Source organism: Taudactylus pleione, unplaced genomic scaffold, assembly GCF_031769625.1.
Source record: "Taudactylus pleione unplaced genomic scaffold, aTauple2 ptg000085l, whole genome shotgun sequence".
Lineage (NCBI taxonomy): Eukaryota > Metazoa > Chordata > Amphibia > Anura > Myobatrachidae > Taudactylus > Taudactylus pleione.
This window is the reverse complement of record NW_028284487.1, coordinates 10897080-10922118: the sequence shown is the minus strand read 5'-3', so window position 1 is coordinate 10922118 and position 25039 is coordinate 10897080. Positions and strand designations below refer to the sequence as shown.

The 25039-nt window shown below is 35.8% G+C and overlaps 9 non-coding genes across 9 annotated transcripts; all 9 read right to left on the bottom strand.

The window, feature by feature from the left end:
- Positions 1-1615: 1615 nt before the first annotated feature.
- On the bottom strand, positions 1616-1689 carry TRNAI-AAU (transfer RNA isoleucine (anticodon AAU)). The gene has a single exon. It is a non-coding gene; the product is annotated as a tRNA-Ile (tRNA).
- Positions 1690-3372: 1683 nt separating this feature from the next.
- TRNAI-AAU (transfer RNA isoleucine (anticodon AAU)) lies at positions 3373-3446 on the bottom strand. Its single transcript has one exon. It is a non-coding gene; the product is annotated as a tRNA-Ile (tRNA).
- An 808-nt stretch (positions 3447-4254) lies between these two features.
- TRNAI-AAU (transfer RNA isoleucine (anticodon AAU)) lies at positions 4255-4328 on the bottom strand. Its single transcript has one exon. It is a non-coding gene; the product is annotated as a tRNA-Ile (tRNA).
- A 3453-nt stretch (positions 4329-7781) lies between these two features.
- On the bottom strand, positions 7782-7855 carry TRNAI-AAU (transfer RNA isoleucine (anticodon AAU)). The gene has a single exon. It is a non-coding gene; the product is annotated as a tRNA-Ile (tRNA).
- Positions 7856-9538: 1683 nt separating this feature from the next.
- Positions 9539-9612, bottom strand: TRNAI-AAU (transfer RNA isoleucine (anticodon AAU)). Its single transcript has one exon. It is a non-coding gene; the product is annotated as a tRNA-Ile (tRNA).
- Positions 9613-11302: 1690 nt separating this feature from the next.
- Positions 11303-11376, bottom strand: TRNAI-AAU (transfer RNA isoleucine (anticodon AAU)). The gene has a single exon. It is a non-coding gene; the product is annotated as a tRNA-Ile (tRNA).
- Positions 11377-12184: 808 nt separating this feature from the next.
- On the bottom strand, positions 12185-12258 carry TRNAI-UAU (transfer RNA isoleucine (anticodon UAU)). The gene has a single exon. It is a non-coding gene; the product is annotated as a tRNA-Ile (tRNA).
- Positions 12259-13066: 808 nt separating this feature from the next.
- On the bottom strand, positions 13067-13140 carry TRNAI-UAU (transfer RNA isoleucine (anticodon UAU)). The gene has a single exon. It is a non-coding gene; the product is annotated as a tRNA-Ile (tRNA).
- A 7866-nt stretch (positions 13141-21006) lies between these two features.
- On the bottom strand, positions 21007-21080 carry TRNAI-AAU (transfer RNA isoleucine (anticodon AAU)). The gene has a single exon. It is a non-coding gene; the product is annotated as a tRNA-Ile (tRNA).
- Between the last annotated feature and the right edge of the window lie 3959 nt (positions 21081-25039).

Below are 25039 nucleotides of genomic sequence, written 5' to 3'. Positions count from 1 at the left end.
CAGCAATATTGAGTAGAGAAAGATTCTCTAATAATGGGTTCCATGGTGTAATGGTAAGCACTTTGGACTTTGAATCCAGTAATCTGATTTCAAATCTTGGTGGGACCTAACTTTGTTCAATTTCCTTAAAGTTGAATTTTAGGATAGCTTATCTATATTTAAACTTTGTATAAATCCCATCATCTTCAGTGGTTTCTTTACTCCAAACTAATTTTGAAGCTGTTTCAAATCAGTTTTCAACTGGAGAGATGTTTGTCAAACATTTGAAAATAGGAAAAGTTGCAATAAGAATGCAGTGATCCATCACTTGTGCTATGGTTTTAAGATATTCTGGTTTTAAGAATTTTCTTCTTCAGTGTGCACTAATGAGAGTAAAGGTCTGTTCTTCTTCTCTTCTTAAAACTTAGTCCCCCATAGTAGATTCAATCACCAAATAAATGTCCTGATTGATTAATTAGCCTTAGCATTTCTTAGATTTGCCATATTGCTATATTTGAGAAAAAGTTTTCTATGTATGCCATATAGAGAAATGCTGCATCAGCCAAAGGATGACATTTTTGTTTATTCCTAACATGGATTTAAAAATTCTCTGTTTTGTATGTGTCTATGACGTTCTCTAGCAAGTTTCAAGGGCTGCTAACTGTAGCCAATGCATTCATCCCACACTTCATGCACTTTGCCGCTGGTAAAATCCCTTCTTGGCATTTCTTGTAGGACAACAAGAAAAAGCACATGGCCCGTATGGGGATCGAACACATGACCTTGGCGTTATTAGCACCACGATCTAACCAACTGAGCTAACCGGCCAAACATAAAAGCATCAGCAAACACAAAAATGCCAAATGTACCTAAAACAGGAGAACATTCAGTATTTCAAAGATCAGAAATATTGAGTAGAGGAAGACTCTCTAATAATGGGTTCCATGGTGTAATGGTAAGCACTTTGGACTTTGAATCCAGTAATCTGATTTCAAATCTTGGTGGGACCTAACTTTGTTCAATTTCCTTAAAGTTGAATTTTAGGATAGCTTATCTATATTTAAACTTTGTATAAATCCCATCATCTTCAGTGGTTTCTTTACTCCAAACTAATTTTGAAGCTGTTTCAAATCAGGTTTCAACTGGAGAGATGTTTGTCAAACATTTGGAAATAGGAAAAGTTGCAATAAGAATGCAGTGATCCATCACTTGTGCTATGGTTTTAAGATATTCTGGTTTTAAGAATTTTCTTCTTCAGTGTGCACTAATGAGAGTAAAGGTCTGTTCTTCTTCTCTTCTTAAAACTTAGTCCCCCATAGTAGATTCAATCACCAAATAAATGTCCTGATTGATTAATTAGCCTTAGCATTTCTTAGATTTGCCATATTGCTATATTTGAGAAAAAGTTTTCTATGTATGCCATATAGAGAAATGCTGCATCAGGCAAAGGATGACATTTTTCTTTATTCCTAACATGGATTTAAAAATTCTCTGTTTTGTATGTGTCTATGATGTTCTCTAGCAAGTTTCAAGGGCTGCTAACTGTAGCCAATGCATTCATCCCAGACTTCATGCACTTTGCCGCTGGATAAAATCTCTTCTTGGCATTTCTTGTAGGACAACAAGAAAAAGCACATGGCCCGTATGGGGATCGAACACATGACCTTGGCGTTATTAGCACCACGCTCTAACCAACTGAGCTAACCGGCCAAACATAAAGGCATCAGCAAACTCAAAAATGCCAAATGTACATACAACAGGAGAACATTCAGTATTTCAAAGATCAGCAATATTGAGTAGAGGAAGATTCTCTAATAATGGGTTCCATGGTGTAATGGTAAGCACTTTGGACTTTGAATCCAGTAATCTGATTTCAAATCTTGGTGCGACCTAACTTTGTTCAATTTCCTTAAAGTTGAATTTTAGGATAGCTTATCTATATTTAAACTTTGTATAAATCCCATCATCTTCAGTGGTTTCTTTACTCCAAACTAATTTTGAAGCTGTTTCAAATCAGTTTTCAACTGGAGAGATGTTTGTCAAACATTTGAAAATAGGAAAAGTTGCAATAAGAATGCAGTGATCCATCACTTTTGCTATGGTTTTAAGATATTCTGGTTTTAAGAATTTTCTTCTTCAGTGTGCACTAATGAGAGTAAAGGTCTGTTCTTCTTCTCTTCTTAAAACTTAGTCCCCCATAGTAGATTCAATCACCAAATAAATGTCCTGATTGATTAATTTGCCTTAGCATTTCTTAGATTTGCCATATTGCTATATTTGAGAAAAAGTTTTCTATGTATGCCATATAGAGAAATGCTGCATCAGCCAAAGGATGACACTTTTCTTTATTCCTAACATGGATTTAAAAATTCTCTGTTTTGTATGTGTCTATGATGTTCTCTAGCAAGTTTCAAGGGCTGCTAACTGTAGCCAATGCATTCATCCCACACTTCATGCACTTTGCCGCTGGATAAAATCCCTTCTTGGCATTTCTTGTAGGACAACAAGAAAAAGCACATGGCCCGTATTGGGATCGAACAAATGACCTTGGCGTTATTAGCACCATGCTCTAACCAACTGAGCTAACCGGCCAAACATAAAAGCATTAGCAAACACAAAAATGCCAAATGTACCTAAAACAGGAGAACATTCAGTATTTCAAAGATCAGCAATATTGAGTAGAGGAAGACTCTCGAACAATAGGTTCCATGGTGTAATGGTGAGCACTTTGGACTTTGAATCCAGTAATCTGATTTCAAATCTTGGTGGGACCTAACTTTGTTCAATTTCCTTAAAGTTGAATTTTAGGATAGCTTATCTATATTTAAACTTTGTATAAATCCCATCATCTTCAGTGGTTTCTTTACTCCAAACTAATTTTGAAGCTGTTTCAAATCAGTTTTCAACTGGAGAGATGTTTTTTCAAACATTTGGAAATAGGAAAAGTTGCAATAAGAATGCAGTGATCCATCACTTGTGCTATGGTTTTAAGATATTCTGGTTTTAAGAATTTTCTTCTTCAGTGTGCACTAATGAGAGTAAAGGTCTGTTCTTCTTCTCTTCTTAAAACTTAGTCCCCCATAGTAGATTCAATCACCAAATAAATGTCCTGATTGATTAATTTGCCTTAGCATTTCTTAGATTTGCCATATTGCTATATTTGAGAAAAAGTTTTCTATGTATGCCATATAGAGAAATGCTGCATAAGCCAAAGGATGACATTTTTGTTTATTCCTAACATGGATTTAAAAATTCTCTGTTTTGTATGTGTCTATGATGTTCTCTAGCAAGCTTCAAGGGCTGCTAACTGTAGCCAATGCTTTCATCCCACACTTCATGCACTGGATAAAATCCCTTCTTGGCATTTCTTGTAGGACAACAAGAAAAAGCACATGGCCCGTATGGGGATCAAACCCATGACCTTGGTGTTATTAGCACCACGCTCTAACCAACTGAGCTAACCGGCCAAACATAAAAGCATCAGCAAACTCAAAAATGCCAAACGTACCTAAAACAGGAGAACATTCAGTATTTCAAAGATCAGCAATATTGAGTAGAGGAAGACTCTCGAACAATGGGTTCCATGGTGTAATGGTGAGCACTTTGGACTTTGAATCCAGTAATCTGATTTCAAATATTGGTGGGACCTAACTTTGTTCAATTTCCTTAAAGTTGAATTTTAGGATAGCTTATCTATATTTAAACTTTGTATAAATCCCATCATCTTCAGTGGTTTCGTTACTCCAAACTAATTTTGAAGCTGTTTCAAATCAGTTTTCAACTGGAGAGATGTTTGTCAAACATTTGAAAATAGGAAAAGTTGCAATAAGAATGCAGTGATCCATCACTTGTGCTATGGTTTTAAGATATTCTGGTTTTAAGAATTTTCTTCTTCAGTGTGCACTAATGAGAGTAAAGGTCTGTTCTTCTTCTCTTCTTAAAACTTAGTCCCCCATAGTAGATTCAATCACCAAATAAATGTCCTGATTGATTAATTAGCCTTAGCATTTCTTAGATTTGCCATATTGCTATATTTGAGAAAAAGTTTTCTATGTATGCCATATAGAGAAATGCTGCATCAGGCAAAGGATGACATTTTTCTTTATTCCTAACATGGATTTAAAAATTCTCTGTTTTGTATGTGTCTATGATGTTCTCTAGCAAGTTTCAAGGGCTGCTAACTGTAGCCAATGCATTCATCCCACACTTCATGCACTTTGCCGCTGGATAAAATCTCTTCTTGGCATTTCTTGTAGGACAACAAGAAAAAGCACATGGCCCGTATGGGGATCGAACACATGACCTTGGCGTTATTAGCACCACGCTCTAACCAACTGAGCTAACCGGCCAAACATAAAGGCATCAGCAAACTCAAAAATGCCAAATGTACATACAACAGGAGAACATTCAGTATTTCAAAGATCAGCAATATTGAGTAGAGGAAGATTCTCTAATAATGGGTTCCATGGTGTAATGGTAAGCACTTTGGACTTTGAATCCAGTAATCTGATTTCAAATCTTGGTGCGACCTAACTTTGTTCAATTTCCTTAAAGTTGAATTTTAGGATAGCTTATCTATATTTAAACTTTGTATAAATCCCATCATCTTCAGTGGTTTCTTTACTCCAAACTAATTTTGAAGCTGTTTCAAATCAGTTTTCAACTGGAGAGATGTTTGTCAAACATTTGAAAATAGGAAAAGTTGCAATAAGAATGCAGTGATCCATCACTTTTGCTATGGTTTTAAGATATTCTGGTTTTAAGAATTTTCTTCTTCAGTGTGCACTAATGAGAGTAAAGGTCTGTTCTTCTTCTCTTCTTAAAACTTAGTCCCCCATAGTAGATTCAATCACCAAATAAATGTCCTGATTGATTAATTTGCCTTAGCATTTCTTAGATTTGCCATATTGCTATATTTGAGAAAAAGTTTTCTATGTATGCCATATAGAGAAATGCTGCATCAGCCAAAGGATGACACTTTTCTTTATTCCTAACATGGATTTAAAAATTCTCTGTTTTGTATGTGTCTATGATGTTCTCTAGCAAGTTTCAAGGGCTGCTAACTGTAGCCAATGCATTCATCCCACACTTCATGCACTTTGCCGCTGGATAAAATCCCTTCTTGGCATTTCTTGTAGGACAACAAGAAAAAGCACATGGCCCGTATTGGGATCGAACAAATGACCTTGGCGTTATTAGCACCATGCTCTAACCAACTGAGCTAACCGGCCAAACATAAAAGCATTAGCAAACACAAAAATGCCAAATGTACCTAAAACAGGAGAACATTCAGTATTTCAAAGATCAGCAATATTGAGAAGAGGAAGATTCTCTAATAATGGGTTCCATGGTGTAATGGTAAGCACTTTGGACTTTGAATCCAGTAATCTGATTTCAAATCTTGGTGGGACCTAACTTTGTTCAATTTCCTTAAAGTTGAATTTTAGGATAGCTTATCTATATTTAAACTTTGTATAAATCCCATCATCTTCAGTGGTTTCTTTACTCCAAACTAATTTTGAAGCTGTTTCAAATCAGGTTTCAACTGGAGAGATGTTTGTCAAACATTTGAAAATAGGAAAAGTTGCAATAAGAATGCAGTGATCCATCACTTGTGCTATGGTTTTAAGATATTCTGGTTTTAAGAATTTTCTTCTTCAGTGTGCACTAATGAGAGTAAAGGTCTGTTCTTCTTCTCTTCTTAAAACTTAGTCCCCCATAGTAGATTCAATCACCAAATAAATGTCCTGATTGATTAATTAGCCTTAGCATTTCTTAGATTTGCCATATTGCTATATTTGAGAAAAAGTTTTCTATGTATGCCATATAGAGAAATGCTGCATCAGCCAAAGGATGACATTTTTGTTTATTCCTAACATGGATTTAAAAATTCTCTGTTTTGTATGTGTCTATGATGTTCTCTAGCAAGTTTCAAGGGCTGCTAACTGTAGCCAATGCATTCATCCCACACTTCATGCACTTTGCCGCTGGATAAAATCCCTTCTTGGCATTTCTTGTAGGACAACAAGAAAAAGCACATGGCCCGAATGGGGATCGAACACATGACCTTGGTGTTATTAGCACCACGCTCTAACCAACTGAGCTGACCGGCCAAACATAAAGGCATCAGCAAACACAAAAATGCCAAATGTACATAAAACAGGAGAACATTCAGTATTTCAAAGATCAGCAATATTGAGTAGAGAAAGATTCTCTAATAATGGGTTCCATGGTGTAATGGTAAGCACTTTGGACTTTGAATCCAGTAATCTGATTTCAAATCTTGGTGGGACCTAACTTTGTTCAATTTCCTTAAAGTTGAATTTTAGGATAGCTTATCTATATTTAAACTTTGTATAAATCCCATCATCTTCAGTGGTTTCTTTACTCCAAACTAATTTTGAAGCTGTTTCAAATCAGTTTTCAACTGGAGAGATGTTTGTCAAACATTTGAAAATAGGAAAAGTTGCAATAAGAATGCAGTGATCCATCACTTGTGCTATGGTTTTAAGATATTCTGGTTTTAAGAATTTTCTTCTTCAGTGTGCACTAATGAGAGTAAAGGTCTGTTCTTCTTCTCTTCTTAAAACTTAGTCCCCCATAGTAGATTCAATCACCAAATAAATGTCCTGATTGATTAATTAGCCTTAGCATTTCTTAGATTTGCCATATTGCTATATTTGAGAAAAAGTTTTCTATGTATGCCATATAGAGAAATGCTGCATCAGCCAAAGGATGACATTTTTGTTTATTCCTAACATGGATTTAAAAATTCTCTGTTTTGTATGTGTCTATGACGTTCTCTAGCAAGTTTCAAGGGCTGCTAACTGTAGCCAATGCATTCATCCCACACTTCATGCACTTTGCCGCTGGTAAAATCCCTTCTTGGCATTTCTTGTAGGACAACAAGAAAAAGCACATGGCCCGTATGGGGATCGAACACATGACCTTGGCGTTATTAGCACCACGATCTAACCAACTGAGCTAACCGGCCAAACATAAAAGCATCAGCAAACACAAAAATGCCAAATGTACCTAAAACAGGAGAACATTCAGTATTTCAAAGATCAGAAATATTGAGTAGAGGAAGACTCTCTAATAATGGGTTCCATGGTGTAATGGTAAGCACTTTGGACTTTGAATCCAGTAATCTGATTTCAAATCTTGGTGGGACCTAACTTTGTTCAATTTCCTTAAAGTTGAATTTTAGGATAGCTTATCTATATTTAAACTTTGTATAAATCCCATCATCTTCAGTGGTTTCTTTACTCCAAACTAATTTTGAAGCTGTTTCAAATCAGGTTTCAACTGGAGAGATGTTTGTCAAACATTTGGAAATAGGAAAAGTTGCAATAAGAATGCAGTGATCCATCACTTGTGCTATGGTTTTAAGATATTCTGGTTTTAAGAATTTTCTTCTTCAGTGTGCACTAATGAGAGTAAAGGTCTGTTCTTCTTCTCTTCTTAAAACTTAGTCCCCCATAGTAGATTCAATCACCAAATAAATGTCCTGATTGATTAATTAGCCTTAGCATTTCTTAGATTTGCCATATTGCTATATTTGAGAAAAAGTTTTCTATGTATGCCATATAGAGAAATGCTGCATCAGGCAAAGGATGACATTTTTCTTTATTCCTAACATGGATTTAAAAATTCTCTGTTTTGTATGTGTCTATGATGTTCTCTAGCAAGTTTCAAGGGCTGCTAACTGTAGCCAATGCATTCATCCCAGACTTCATGCACTTTGCCGCTGGATAAAATCTCTTCTTGGCATTTCTTGTAGGACAACAAGAAAAAGCACATGGCCCGTATGGGGATCGAACACATGACCTTGGCGTTATTAGCACCACGCTCTAACCAACTGAGCTAACCGGCCAAACATAAAGGCATCAGCAAACTCAAAAATGCCAAATGTACATACAACAGGAGAACATTCAGTATTTCAAAGATCAGCAATATTGAGTAGAGGAAGATTCTCTAATAATGGGTTCCATGGTGTAATGGTAAGCACTTTGGACTTTGAATCCAGTAATCTGATTTCAAATCTTGGTGCGACCTAACTTTGTTCAATTTCCTTAAAGTTGAATTTTAGGATAGCTTATCTATATTTAAACTTTGTATAAATCCCATCATCTTCAGTGGTTTCTTTACTCCAAACTAATTTTGAAGCTGTTTCAAATCAGTTTTCAACTGGAGAGATGTTTGTCAAACATTTGAAAATAGGAAAAGTTGCAATAAGAATGCAGTGATCCATCACTTTTGCTATGGTTTTAAGATATTCTGGTTTTAAGAATTTTCTTCTTCAGTGTGCACTAATGAGAGTAAAGGTCTGTTCTTCTTCTCTTCTTAAAACTTAGTCCCCCATAGTAGATTCAATCACCAAATAAATGTCCTGATTGATTAATTTGCCTTAGCATTTCTTAGATTTGCCATATTGCTATATTTGAGAAAAAGTTTTCTATGTATGCCATATAGAGAAATGCTGCATCAGCCAAAGGATGACACTTTTCTTTATTCCTAACATGGATTTAAAAATTCTCTGTTTTGTATGTGTCTATGATGTTCTCTAGCAAGTTTCAAGGGCTGCTAACTGTAGCCAATGCATTCATCCCACACTTCATGCACTTTGCCGCTGGATAAAATCCCTTCTTGGCATTTCTTGTAGGACAACAAGAAAAAGCACATGGCCCGTATTGGGATCGAACAAATGACCTTGGCGTTATTAGCACCATGCTCTAACCAACTGAGCTAACCGGCCAAACATAAAAGCATTAGCAAACACAAAAATGCCAAATGTACCTAAAACAGGAGAACATTCAGTATTTCAAAGATCAGCAATATTGAGTAGAGGAAGACTCTCGAACAATAGGTTCCATGGTGTAATGGTGAGCACTTTGGACTTTGAATCCAGTAATCTGATTTCAAATCTTGGTGGGACCTAACTTTGTTCAATTTCCTTAAAGTTGAATTTTAGGATAGCTTATCTATATTTAAACTTTGTATAAATCCCATCATCTTCAGTGGTTTCTTTACTCCAAACTAATTTTGAAGCTGTTTCAAATCAGTTTTCAACTGGAGAGATGTTTTTTCAAACATTTGGAAATAGGAAAAGTTGCAATAAGAATGCAGTGATCCATCACTTGTGCTATGGTTTTAAGATATTCTGGTTTTAAGAATTTTCTTCTTCAGTGTGCACTAATGAGAGTAAAGGTCTGTTCTTCTTCTCTTCTTAAAACTTAGTCCCCCATAGTAGATTCAATCACCAAATAAATGTCCTGATTGATTAATTTGCCTTAGCATTTCTTAGATTTGCCATATTGCTATATTTGAGAAAAAGTTTTCTATGTATGCCATATAGAGAAATGCTGCATAAGCCAAAGGATGACATTTTTGTTTATTCCTAACATGGATTTAAAAATTCTCTGTTTTGTATGTGTCTATGATGTTCTCTAGCAAGCTTCAAGGGCTGCTAACTGTAGCCAATGCTTTCATCCCACACTTCATGCACTGGATAAAATCCCTTCTTGGCATTTCTTGTAGGACAACAAGAAAAAGCACATGGCCCGTATGGGGATCAAACCCATGACCTTGGTGTTATTAGCACCACGCTCTAACCAACTGAGCTAACCGGCCAAACATAAAAGCATCAGCAAACTCAAAAATGCCAAACGTACCTAAAACAGGAGAACATTCAGTATTTCAAAGATCAGCAATATTGAGTAGAGGAAGACTCTCGAACAATGGGTTCCATGGTGTAATGGTGAGCACTTTGGACTTTGAATCCAGTAATCTGATTTCAAATATTGGTGGGACCTAACTTTGTTCAATTTCCTTAAAGTTGAATTTTAGGATAGCTTATCTATATTTAAACTTTGTATAAATCCCATCATCTTCAGTGGTTTCGTTACTCCAAACTAATTTTGAAGCTGTTTCAAATCAGTTTTCAACTGGAGAGATGTTTGTCAAACATTTGAAAATAGGAAAAGTTGCAATAAGAATGCAGTGATCCATCACTTGTGCTATGGTTTTAAGATATTCTGGTTTTAAGAATTTTCTTCTTCAGTGTGCACTAATGAGAGTAAAGGTCTGTTCTTCTTCTCTTCTTAAAACTTAGTCCCCCATAGTAGATTCAATCACCAAATAAATGTCCTGATTGATTAATTAGCCTTAGCATTTCTTAGATTTGCCATATTGCTATATTTGAGAAAAAGTTTTCTATGTATGCCATATAGAGAAATGCTGCATCAGGCAAAGGATGACATTTTTCTTTATTCCTAACATGGATTTAAAAATTCTCTGTTTTGTATGTGTCTATGATGTTCTCTAGCAAGTTTCAAGGGCTGCTAACTGTAGCCAATGCATTCATCCCACACTTCATGCACTTTGCCGCTGGATAAAATCCCTTCTTGGCATTTCTTGTAGGACAACAAGAAAAAGCACATGGCCCGTATGGGGAGCGAACACATGACCTTGGCGTTATTAGCACCACGCTCTAACCAACTGAGCTAACCGGCCAAACATAAAGGCATCAGCAAACACAAAAATGCCAAATGTACCTAAAACAGGAGAACATTCAGTATTTCAAAGATCAGCAAAATTGAGTAGAGGAAGACTCTCGAACAATGGGTTCCATGGTGTAATGGTGAGCACTTTGGACTTTGAATCCAGTAATCTGATTTCAAATCTTGGTGGGACCTAACTTTGTTCAATTTCCTTAAAGTTGAATTTTAGGATAGCTTATCTATATTTAAACTTTGTATAAATCCCATCATCTTCAGTGGTTTCTTTACTCCAAACTAATTTTGAAACTGTTTCAAATCAGTTTTCAACTGGAGAGATGTTTGTCAAACATTTGAAAATAGGAAAAGTTGCAATAAGAATGCAGTGATCCATCACTTGTGCTATGGTTTTAAGATATTCTGGTTTTAAGAATTTTCTTCTTCAGTGTGCACTAATGAGAGTAAAGGTCTGTTCTTCTTGTCTTCTTAAAACTTAGTCCCCCATAGTAGATTCAATCACCAAATAAATGTCCTGATTGATTAATTAGCCTTAGCATTTCTTAGATTTGCCATATTGCTATATTTGAGAAAAAGTTTTCTATGTATGCCATATAGAGAAATGCTGCATCAGCCAAAGGATGACATTTTTGTTTATTCCTAACATGGATTTAAAAATTCTCTGTTTTGTATGTGTCTATGATGTTCTCTAGCAAGTTTCAAGGGCTGCTAACTGTAGCCAATGCATTCATCCCAGACTTCATGCACTTTGCCGCTGGATAAAATCCCTTCTTGGCATTTCTTGTAGGACAACAAGAAAATGCACATGGCCCATATGGGGATCGAACCCATGACCTTGGTGTTATTAGCACCACGCTCTAACCAACTGAGCTAACCGGCCAAACATAAAATCCTCAGCAAACTCAAAAATGCCAATTGTACCTAAAACAGGAGAACATTCAGTATTTCAAAGAGCAGCAATATTGAGTAGAGGAAGACTCTCAAACAATGGGTTCCATGGTGTAATGGTGAGCACTTTGGACTTTGAATCCAGTAATCTGATTTCAAATCTTCGTGGGACCTAACTTTGTTCAATTTCCTTAAAGTTGAATTTTAGGATAGCTTATCTATATTTAAACTTTGTATAAATCCCATCATCTTCAGTGGTTTCTTTACTCCAAACTAATTTTGAAGCTGTTTCAAATCAGTTTTCAACTGGAGAGATGTTTGTCAAACATTTGAAAATAGGAAAAGTTGCAATAAGAATGCAGTGATCCATCACTTGTGCTATGGTTTTAAGATATTCTGGTTTTAAGAATTTTCTTCTTCAGTGTGCACTAATGAGAGTAAAGGTCTGTTCTTCTTCTCTTCTTAAAACTTAGTCCCCCATAGTAGATTCAATCACCAAATAAATGTCCTGATTGATTAATTTGCCTTAGCATTTCTTAGATTTGCCATATTGCTATATTTGAGAAAAAGTTTTCTATGTATGCCATATAGAGAAATGCTGCATCAGCCAAAGGATGACATTTTTCTTTATTCCTAACATGGATTTAAAAATTCTCTGTTTTGTATGTGTCTATGATGTTCTCTAGCAAGTTTCAAGGGCTGCTAACTGTAGCCAATGCATTCATCCCACACTTCATGCACTTTGCCGCTGGATAAAATCCCTTCTTGGCATTTCTTGTAGGACAACAAGAAAAAGCACATGGCCTGTATGGGGATCGAACAAATGACCTTGGCGTTATAAGCACCATGCTCTAACCAACTGAGCTAACCGGCCAAACATAAAAGCATCAGCAAACACAAAAATGCCAAATGTACCTAAAACAGGAGAACATTCAGTATTTCAAAGATCAGCAATATTGAGTAGAGGAAGACTCTCGAACAATAGGTTCCATGGTGTAATGGTGAGCACTTTGGACTTTGAATCCAGTAATCTGATTTCAAATCTTGGTGGGACCTAACTTTGTTCAATTTCCTTAAAGTTGAATTTTAGGATAGCTTATCTATATTTAAACTTTGTATAAATCCCATCATCTTCAGTGGTTTCTTTACTCCAAACTAATTTTGAAGCTGTTTCAAATCAGTTTTCAACTGGAGAGATGTTTGTCAAACATTTGAAAATAGGAAAAGTTGCAATAAGAATGCAGTGATCCATCACTTGTGCTATGGTTTTAAGATATTCTGGTTTTAAGAATTTTCTTCTTCAGTGTGCACTAATGAGAGTAAAGGTCTGTTCTTCTTCTCTTCTTAAAACTTAGTCCCCCATAGTAGATTCAATCACCAAATAAATGTCCTGATTGATTAATTTGCCTTAGCATTTCTTAGATTTGCCATATTGCTATATTTGAGAAAAAGTTTTCTATGTATGCCATATAGAGAAATGCTGCATCAGCCAAAGGATGACATTTTTCTTTATTCCTAACATGGATTTAAAAATTCTCTGTTTTGTATGTGTCTATGATGTTCTCTAGCAAGTTTCAAGGGCTGCTAACTGTAGCCAATGCATTCATCCCACACTTCATGCACTTTGCCGCTGGATAAAATCCCTTCTTGGCATTTCTTGTAGGACAACAAGAAAAAGCACATGGCCTGTATGGGGATCGAACAAATGACCTTGGCGTTATAAGCACCATGCTCTAACCAACTGAGCTAACCGGCCAAACATAAAAGCATCAGCAAACACAAAAATGCCAAATGTACCTAAAACAGGAGAACATTCAGTATTTCAAAGATCAGCAATATTGAGTAGAGGAAGACTCTCGAACAATAGGTTCCATGGTGTAATGGTGAGCACTTTGGACTTTGAATCCAGTAATCTGATTTCAAATCTTGGTGGGACCTAACTTTGTTCAATTTCCTTAAAGTTGAATTTTAGGATAGCTTATCTATATTTAAACTTTGTATAAATCCCATCATCTTCAGTGGTTTCTTTACTCCAAAATAATTTTGAAACTGTTTCAAATCAGTTTTCAACTGGAGAGATGTTTGTCAAACATTTGGAAATAGGAAAAGTTGCAATAAGAATGCAGTGATCCATCACTTGTGCTATGGTTTTAAGATATTCTGGTTTTAAGAATTTTCTTCTTCAGAGAGCACTAATGAGAGTAAAGGTCTGTTCTTCTTCTCTTCTTAAAACTTAGTCCCCCATAGTAGATTCAATCACCAAATAAATGTCCTGATTGATTAATTTGCCTTAGCATTTCTTAGATTTGCCATATTGCTATATTTGAGAAAAAGTTTTCTATGTATGCCATATAGAGAAATACTGCATCAGCCAAAGGATGACATTTTTGTTTATTCCTAACATGGATTTAAAAATTCTCTGTTTTGTATGTGTCTATGATGTTCTCTAGCAAGTTTCAAGGGCTGCTAACTGTAGCCAATGCATTCATCCCAGACTTCATGCACTTTGCCGCTGGATAAAATCCCTTCTTGGCATTTCTTGTAGGACAACAAGAAAAAGCACATGGCCCGTATGGGGATCGAACAAATGACCTTGGCGTTATTAGCACCATGCACTAACCAACTGAGCTAACCGGCCAAACATAAAAGCATCAGCAAACACAAAAATGCCAAATGTACCTAAAACTGGAGAACATTCAGTATTTCAAAGATCAGCAATATTGAGTAGAGGAAGACTCTCGAACAATAGGTTCCATGGTGTAATGGTGAGCACTTTGGACTTTGAATCCAGTAATCTGATTTCAAATCTTGGTGGGACCTAACTTTGTTCAATTTCCTTAAAGTTGAATTTTAGGATAGCTTATCTATATTTAAACTTTGTATAAATCCCATCATCTTCAGTGGTTTCTTTACTCCAAACTAATTTTGAAACTGTTTCAAATCAGTTTTCAACTGGAGAGATGTTTGTCAAACATTTGGAAATAGGAAAAGTTGCAATAAGAATGCAGTGATCCATCACTTGTGCTATGGTTTTAAGATATTCTGGTTTTAAGAATTTTTTTCTTCAGTGTGCACTAATGAGAGTAAAGGTCTGTTCTTCTTCTCTTCTGAAAACTTAGTCCCCCATAGTAGATTCAATCACCAAATAAATGTCCTGATTGATTAATTTGCCTTAGCATTTCTTAGATTTGCCATATTGCTATATTTGAGAAAAAGTTTTCTATGTATGCCATATAGAGAAATGCTGCATCAGCCAAAGGATGACATTTTTCTTTATTCCTAACATTGATTTAAAAATTCTCTGTTTTGTATGTGTCTATGATGTTCTCTAGCAAGTTTCAAGGGCTGCTAACTGTAGCCAATGCATTCATCCCACACTGCATGCACTTTGCCGCTGGATAAAATCCCTTCTTGGCATTTCTTGTAGGACAACAAGAAAAAGCACATGGCCTGTATGGGGATCGAACAAATGACCTTGGCGTTATTAGCACCATGCTCTAACCAACTGAGCTAACCGGCCAAACATAAAAGCATCAGCAAACACAAAAATGCCAAATGTACCTAAAACAGGAGAACATTCAGTATTTCAAAGATCAGCAATATTGAGTAGAGGAAGATTCTCTAATAATGGGTTCCATGGTGTAATGGTGAGCACTTTGGACTTTGAATCCAGTAATCTGATTTCAAATCTTGGTGGGACCTAACTTTGTTCAATTTCCTTAAAGTTGAATTTTAGGATAGCTTATCTATATTTAAACTTTGTATAAATCCCATCATCTTCAGTGGTTTCTTTACTCCAAACTAATTTTGAAACTGTTTCAAATCAGTTTTCAACTGGAGAGATGTTTGTCAAACATTTGAAAATAGGAAAAGTTGCAATAAGAATGCAGTGATCCATCACTTGTGCTATGGTTTTAAGATATTCTGGTTTTAAGAATTTTCTTCTTCAGAGAGCACTAATGAGAGTAAAGGTCTGTTCTTCTTCTCTTCTTAAAACTTAGTCCCCCATAGTAGATTCAATCACCAAATAAATGTCCTGATTGATTAATTTGCCTTAGCATTTCTTAGATTTGCCATATTGCTATATTTGAGAAAAAGTTTTCTATGTATGCCATATAGAGAAATGCTGCATCAGCCAAAGGATGACATTTTTGTTTATTCCTAACATGGATTTAAAAATTCTCTGTTTTGTATGTGTCTATGATGTTCTCTAGCAAGTTTCAAGGGCTGCTAACTGTAGCCAATGCATTCATCCCAGACTTCATGCACTTTGCCGCTGGATAAAATCCCTTCTTGGCATTTCTTGTAGGACAACAAGAAAAAGCACATGGCCTGTATGGGGATCGAACAAATGACCTTGGCGTTATTAGCACCATGCTCTAACCAACTGAGCTAACCGGCCAAACATAAAAGCATCAGCAAACACAAAAATGCCAAATGTACCTAAAACAGGAGAACATTCAGTATTTCAAAGATCAGCAATATTGAGTAGAGGAAGACTCTCGAACAATAGGTTCCATGGTGTAATGGTGAGCACTTTGGACTTTGAATCCAGTAATCTGATTTCAAATCTTGGTGAGACCTAACTTTGTTCAATTTCCTTAAAGTTGAATTTTAGGATAGCTGATCTATATTTAAACTTTGTATAAATCCCATCATCTTCAGTGGTTTCTTTACTCCAAACTAATTTTGAAACTGTTTCAAATCAGTTTTCAAATGGAGAGATGTTTGTCAAACATTTGAAAATAGGAAAAGTTGCAATAAGAATGCAGTGATCCATCACTTGTGCTATGGTTTTAAGATATTCTGGTTTTAAGAATTTTCTTCTTCATTGTGCACTAATGAGAGTAAAGGTCTGTTCTTCTTCTCTTCTTAAAACTTAGTCCCCCATAGTAGATTCAATCACCAAATAAATGTCCTGATTGATTAATTTGCCTTAGCATTTCTTAGATTTGCCATATTGCTATTTTTGAAAAAAACAGTTTTCTATGTATGCCATATAGAGAAATGCTGCATCAGCCAAAGGATGACATTTTTGTTTATTCCTAACATGGATTTAAAAATTCTCTGTTTTGTATGTGTCTATGATGTTCTCTAGCAAGTTTCAAGGGCTGCTAACTGTAGCCAATGCATTCATCCCACACTTCATGCACTTTGCCGCTGGATAAAATCCCTTCTTTGCATTTCTTGTAGGACAACAAGAAAAAGCACATGGCCCGTATGGGGATCAAACACATGACCTTGGCGTTATTAGCACCACGCTCTAACCAACTGAGCTAACCGGCCAAACATAAAAGCATCAGCAAACTCAAAAATGCCAAATGTACCTAAAACAGGAGAACATTCAGTATTTCAAAGAGCAGCAATATTGAGTAGAGGAAGACTCTCAAACAATGGGTTCCATGGTGTAATGGTGAGCACTTTGGACTTTGAATCCAGTAATCTGATTTCAAATCTTGGTGGGACCTAACTTTGTTCAATTTCCTTAAAGTTGAATTTTAGGATAGCTTATCTATATTTAAACTTTGTATAAATCCCATCATCTTCAGTGGTTTCTTTACTCCAAACTAATTTTGAAACTGTTTCAAATCAGTTTTCAACTGGAGAGATGTTTGTCAAACATTTGGAAATAGGAAAAGTTGCAATAAGAATGCAGTGATCCATCACTTGTGCTATGGTTTTAAGATATTCTGGTTTTAAGAATTTTCTTCTTCAGAGAGCACTAATGAGAGTAAAGGTCTGTTCTTCTTCTCTTCTTAAAACTTAGTCCCCCATAGTAGATTCAATCACCAAATAAATGTCCTGATTGATTAATTTGCCTTAGCATTTCTTAGATTTGCCATATTGCTATATTTGAGAAAAAGTTTTCTATGTATGCCATATAGAGAAATGCTGCATCAGCCAAAGGATGACATTTTTGTTTATTCCTAACATGGATTTAAAAATTCTCTGTTTTGTATGTGTCTATGATGTTCTCTAGCAAGTTTCAAGGGCTGCTAACTGTAGCCAATGCATTCATCCCAGACTTCATGCACTTTGCCGCTGGATAAAATCCCTTCTTGGCATTTCTTGTAGGACAACAAGAAAAAGCACATGGCCTGTATGGGGATCGAACAAATGACCTTGGCGTTATTAGCACCATGCTCTAACCAACTGAGCTAACCGGCCAAACATAAAAGCATCAGCAAACACAAAAATGCCAAATGTACCTAAAACAGGAGAACATTCAGTATTTCAAAGATCAGCAATATTGAGTAGAGGAAGACTCTCGAACAATAGGTTCCATGGTGTAATGGTGAGCACTTTGGACTTTGAATCCAGTAATCTGATTTCAAATCTTGGTGGGACCTAACTTTGTTCAATTTCCTTAAAGTTGAATTTTAGGATAGCTTATCTATATTTAAACTTTGTATAAATCCCATCATCTTCAGTGGTTTCTTTACTCCAAACTAATTTTGAAACTGTTTCAAATCAGTTTTCAACTGGAGAGATGTTTGTCAAACATTTGGAAATAGGAAAAGTTGCAATAAGAATGCAGTGATCCATCACTTGTGCTATGGTTTTAAGATATTCTGGTTTTAAGAATTTTCTTCTTCAGAGAGCACTAATGAGAGTAAAGGTCTGTTCTTCTTCTCTTCTTAAAACTTAGTCCCCCATAGTAGATTCAATCACCAAATAAATGTCCTGATTGATTAATTAGCCTTAGCATTTCTTAGATTTGCCATATTGCTATATTTGAGAAAAAGTTTTCTATGTATGCCATATAGAGAAATGCTGCATCAGCCAAAGGATGACATTTTTGTTTATTCCTAACATGGATTTAAAAATTCTCTGTTTTGTATGTGTCTATGATGTTCTCTAGCAAGTTTCAAGGGCTGCTAACTGTAGCCAATGCATTCATCCCAGACTTCATGCACTTTGCCGCTGGATAAAATCCCTTCTTGGCATTTCTTGTAGGACAACAAGAAAAAGCACATGGCCTGTATGGGGATCGAACAAATGACCTTGGCGTTATTAGCACCATGCTCTAACCAACTGAGCTAACCGGCCAAACATAAAAGCATCAGCAAACACAAAAATGCCAAATGTACCTAAAACAGGAGAACATTCAGTATTTCAAAGATCAGCAATATTGAGTAGAGGAAGACTCTCGAACAATAGGTTCCATGGTGTAATGGTGAGCACTTTGGACTTTGAATCCAGTAATCTGATTTCAAATCTTGGTGGGACCTAACTTTGTTCAATTTCCTTAAAGTTGAATTTTAGGATAGCTTATCTATATTTAAACTTTGTATAAATCCCATCATCTTCAGTGGTTTCTTTACTCCAAACTAATTTTGAAACTGTTTCAAATCAGTTTTCAACTGGAGAGATGTTTGTCAAACATTTGGAAATAGGAAAAGTTGCAATAAGAATGCAGTGATCCATCACTTGTGCTATGGTTTTAAGATATTCTGGTTTTAAGAATTTTCTTCTTCAGAGAGCACTAATGAGAGTAAAGGTCTGTTCTTCTTCTCTTCTTAAAACTTAGTCCCCCATAGTAGATTCAATCACCAAATAAATGTCCTGATTGATTAATTTGCCTTAGCATTTCTTAGATTTGCCATATTGCTATATTTGAGAAAAAGTTTTCTATGTATGCCATATAGAGAAATGCTGCATCAGCCAAAGGATGACATTTTTGTTTATTCCTAACATGGATTTAAAAATTCTCTGTTTTGTATGTGTCTATGATGTTCTCTAGCAAGTTTCAAGGGCTGCTAACTGTAGCCAATGCATTCATCCCAGACTTCATGCACTTTGCCGCTGGATAAAATCCCTTCTTGGCATTTCTTGTAGGACAACAAGAAAAAGCACATGGCCTGTATGGGGATCGAACAAATGACCTTGGCGTTATTAGCACGATGCTCTAACCAACTGAGCTAACCGGCCAAACATAAAAGCATCAGCAAACACAAAAATGCCAAATGTACCTAAAACAGGAGAACATTCAGTATTTCAAAGATCAGCAATATTGAGTAGAGGAAGACTCTCGAACAATAGTTTCCATGGTGTAATGGTGAGCACTTTGGACTTTGAATCCAGTAATCTGATTTCAAATCTTGGTGGGACCTAACTTTGTTCAATTTCCTTAAAGTTGAATTTTAGGATAGCTTATCTATATTTAAACTTTGTATAAATCCCATCATCTTCAGTGGTTTCTTTACTCCAAACTAATTTTGAAACTGTTTCAAATCAGTTTTCAACTGGAGAGATGTTTGTCAAACATTTGGAAATAGGAAAAGTTGCAATAAGAATGCAGTGATCCATCACTTGTGCTATGGTTTTAAGATATTCTGGTTTTAAGAATTTTCTTCTTCAGAGAGCACTAATGAGAGTAAAGGTCTGTTCTTCTTCTCTTCTTAAAACTTAGTCCCCCATAGTAGATTCAATCACCAAATAAATGTCCTGATTGATTAATTAGCCTTAGCATTTCTTAGATTTGCCATATTGCTATATTTGAGAAAAAGTTTTCTATGTATGCCATATAGAGAAATGCTGCATCAGCCAAAGGATGACATTTTTGTTTATTCCTAACATGGATTTAAAAATTCTCTGTTTTGTATGTGTCTATGATGTTCTCTAGCAAGTTTCAAGGGCTGCTAACTGTAGCCAATGCATTCATCCCAGACTTCATGCACTTTGCCGCTGGATAAAATCCCTTCTTGGCATTTCTTGTAGGACAACAAGAAAAAGCACATGGCCTGTATGGGGATCGAACAAATGACCTTGGCGTTATTAGCACCATGCTCTAACCAACTGAGCTAACCGGCCAAACATAAAAGCATCAGCAAACACAAAAATGCCAAATGTACCTAAAACAGGAGAACATTCAGTATTTCAAAGATCAGCAATATTGAGTAGAGGAAGACTCTCTAACAATAGGTTCCATGGTGTAATGGTGAGCACTTTGGACTTTGAATCCAGTAATCTGATTTCAAATCTTGGTGGGACCTAACTTTGTTCAATTTCCTTAAAGTTGAATTTTAGGATAGCTTATCTATATTTAAACTTTGTATAAATCCCATCATCTTCAGTGGTTTCTTTACTCCAAACTAATTTTGAAACTGTTTCAAATCAGTTTTCAACTGGAGAGATGTTTGTCAAACATTTGAAAATAGGAAAAGTTGCAATAAGAATGCAGTGATCCATCACTTGTGCTATGGTTTTAAGATATTCTGGTCTTAAGAATTTTCTTCTTCAGTGTGCACTAATGAGAGTAAAGGTCTGTTCTTCTTCTCTTCTTAAAACTTAGTCCCCCATAGTAGATTCAATCACCAAATAAATGTCCTGATTGATTAATTAGCCTTAGCATTTCTTAGATTTGCCATATTGCTATATTTGAGAAAAAGTTTTCTATGTATGCCATATAGAGAAATGCTGCATCAGCCAAAGGATGACATTTTTGTTTATTCCTAACATGGATTTAAAAATTCTCTGTTTTGTCTGTGTCTATGATGTTCTCTAGCAAGTTTCAAGGGCTGCTAACTGTAGCCAATGCATTCATCCCAGACTTCATGCACTTTGCCGCTGGATAAAATCCCTTCTTGGCATTTCTTGTAGGACAACAAGAAAATGCACATGGCCCATATGGGGATCGAACCCATGACCTTGGTGTTATTAGCACCACGCTCTAACCAACTGAGCTAACTGGCCAAACATAAAAGCATCAGCAAACTCAAAAATGCCAAATGTACCTACAACAGGAGAACATTCAGTATTTCAAAGATCAGCAATATTGAGTAGAGGAAGACTCTCGAACAATGGGTTCCATGGTGTAATGGTGAGCACTTTGGACTTTAAATCCAGTAATCTGATTTCAAATCTTGGTGGGACCTAACTTTGTTCAATTTCCTTAAAGTTGAATTTTAGGATAGCTTATCTATATTTAAACTTTGTATAAATCCCATCATCTTCAGTGGTTTCTTTACTCCAAACTAATTTTGAAACTGTTTCAAATCAGTTTTCAACTGGAGAGATGTTTGTCAAACATTTGGAAATAGGAAAAGTTGCAATAAGAATGCAGTGATCCATCACTTGTGCTATGGTTTTAAGATATTCTGGTTTTAAGAATTTTCTTCTTCAGAGAGCACTAATGAGAGTAAAGGTCTGTTCTTCTTCTCTTCTTAAAACTTAGTCCCCCATAGTAGATTCAATCACCAAATAAATGTCCTGATTGATTAATTTGCCTTAGCATTTCTTAGATTTGCCATATTGCTATATTTGAGAAAAAGTTTTCTATGTATGCCATATAGAGAAATGCTGCATCAGCCAAAGGATGACATTTTTGTTTATTCCTAACATGGATTTAAAAATTCTCTGTTTTGTATGTGTCTATGATGTTCTCTAGCAAGTTTCAAGGGCTGCTAACTGTAGCCAATGCATTCATCCCAGACTTCATGCACTTTGCCGCTGGATAAAATCCCTTCTTGGCATTTCTTGTAGGACAACAAGAAAAAGCACATGGCCTGTATGGGGATCGAACAAATGACCTTGGCGTTATTAGCACCATGCTCTAACCAACTGAGCTAACCAGCCAAACATAAAAGCATCAGCAAACACAAAAATGCCAAATGTACCTAAAACAGGAGAACATTCAGTATTTCAAAGATCAGCAATATTGAGTAGAGGAAGACTCTCGAACAATAGGTTCCATGGTGTAATGGTGAGCACTTTGGACTTTGAATCCAGTAATCTGATTTCAAATCTTGGTGGGACCTAACTTTGTTCAATTTCCTTAAAGTTGAATTTTAGGATAGCTTATCTATATTTAAACTTTGTATAAATCCCATCATCTTCAGTGGTTTCTTTACTCCAAACTAATTTTGAAACTGTTTCAAATCAGTTTTCAACTGGAGAGCTGTTTGTCAAACATTTGAAAATAGGAAAAGTTGCAATAAGAATGCAGTGATCCATCACTTGTGCTATGGTTTTAAGATATTCTGGTTTTAAGAATTTTCTTCTTCAGTGTGCACTAATGAGAGTAAAGGTCTGTTCTTCTTCTCTTCTTAAAACTTAGTCCCCCATAGTAGATTCAATCACCAAATAAATGTCCTGATTGATTAATTTGCCTTAGCATTTCTTAGATTTGCCATATTGCTATTTTTGAAAAAAACAGTTTTCTATGTATGCCATATAGAGAAATGCTGCATCAGCCAAAGGATGACATTTTTGTTTATTCCTAACATGGATTTAAAAATTCTCTGTTTTGTATGTGTCTATGATGTTCTCTAGCAAGTTTCAAGGGCTGCTAACTGTAGCCAATGCATTCATCCCAGACTTCATGCACTTTGCCGCTGGATAAAATCCCTTCTTGGCATTTCTTGTAGGACAACAAGAAAAAGCACATGGCCTGTATGGGGAGTGAACAAATGACCTTGGCGTTATTAGCACCATGCTCTAACCAACTGAGCTAACCGGCCAAACATAAAAGCATCAGCAAACACAAAAATGCCAAATGTACCTAAAACAGGAGAACATTCAGTATTTCAAAGATCAGCAATATTGAGTAGAGGAAGACTCTCGAACAATAGGTTCCATGGTGTAATGGTGAGCACTTTGGACTTTGAATCCAGTAATCTGATTTCAAATCTTGGTGGGACCTAACTTTGTTCAATTTCCTTAAAGTTGAATTTTAGGATAGCTTATCTATATTTAAACTTTGTATAAATCCCATCATCTTCAGTGGTTTCTTTACTCCAAACTAATTTTGAAACTGTTTCAAATCAGTTTTCAACTGGAGAGATGTTTGTCAAACATTTGGAAATAGGAAAAGTTGCAATAAGAATGCAGTGATCCATCACTTGTGCTATGGTTTTAAGATATTCTGGTTTTAAGAATTTTCTTCTTCAGAGAGCACTAATGAGAGTAAAGGTCTGTTCTTCTTCTCTTCTTAAAACTTAGTCCCCCATAGTAGATTCAATCACCAAATAAATGTCCTGATTGATTAATTTGCCTTAGCATTTCTTAGATTTGCCATATTGCTATATTTGAGAAAAAGTTTTCTATGTATGCCATATAGAGAAATGCTGCATCAGCCAAAGGATGACATTTTTGTTTATTCCTATCATGGATTTAAAAATTCTCTGTTTTGTATGTGTCTATGATGTTCTCTAGCAAGTTTCAAGGGCTGCTAACTGTAGCCAATGCATTCATCCCAGACTTCATGCACTTTGCCGCTGGATAAAATCCCTTCTTGGCATTTCTTGTAGGACAACAAGAAAAAGCACATGGCCTGTATGGGGATCGAACAAATGACCTTGGCGTTATTAGCACCATGCTCTAACCAACTGAGCTAACCGGCCAAACATAAAAGCATCAGCAAACACAAAAATGCCAAATGTACCTAAAACAGGAGAACATTCAGTATTTCAAAGATCAGCAATATTGAGTAGAGGAAGACTCTCGAACAATAGGTTCCATGGTGTAATGGTGAGCACTTTGGACTTTGAATCCAGTAATCTGATTTCAAATCTTGGTGGGACCTAACTTTGTTCAATTTCCTTAAAGTTGAATTTTAGGATAGCTTATCTATATTTAAACTTTGTATAAATCCCATCATCTTCAGTGGTTTCTTTACTCCAAACTAATTTTGAAACTGTTTCAAATCAGTTTTCAACTGGAGAGATGTTTGTCAAACATTTGGAAATAGGAAAAGTTGCAATAAGAATGCAGTGATCCATCACTTGTGCTATGGTTTTAAGATATTCTGGTTTTAAGAATTTTCTTCTTCAGAGAGCACTAATGAGAGTAAAGGTCTGTTCTTCTTCTCTTCTTAAAACTTAGTCCCCCATAGTAGATTCAATCACCAAATAAATGTCCTGATTGATTAATTTGCCTTAGCATTTCTTAGATTTGCCATATTGCTATATTTGAGAAAAAGTTTTCTATGTATGCCATATAGAGAAATGCTGCATCAGCCAAAGGATGACATTTTTGTTTATTCCTAACATGGATTTAAAAATTCTCTGTTTTGTATGTGTCTATGATGTTCTCTAGCAAGTTTCAAGGGCTGCTAACTGTAGCCAATGCATTCATCCCAGACTTCATGCACTTTGCCGCTGGATAAAATCCCTTCTTGGCATTTCTTGTAGGACAACAAGAAAAAGCACATGGCCTGTATGGGGATCGAACAAATGACCTTGGCGTTATTAGCACCATGCTCTAACCAACTGAGCTAACCGGCCAAACATAAAAGCATCAGCAAACACAAAAATGCCAAATGTACCTAAAACAGGAGAACATTCAGTATTTCAAAGATCAGCAATATTGAGTAGAGGAAGACTCTCGAACAATAGGTTCCATGGTGTAATGGTGAGCACTTTGGACTTTGAATCCAGTAATCTGATTTCAAATCTTGGTGGGACCTAACTTTGTTCAATTTCCTTAAAGTTGAATTTTAGGATAGCTTATCTATATTTAAACTTTGTATAAATCCCATCATCTTCAGTGGTTTCTTTACTCCAAACTAATTTTGAAAGTGTTTCAAATCAGTTTTCAACTGGAGAGCTGTTTGTCAAACATTTGAAAATAGGAAAAGTTGCAATAAGAATGCAGTGATCCATCACTTGTGCTATGGTTTTAAGATATTCTGGTTTTAAGAATTTTCTTCTTCA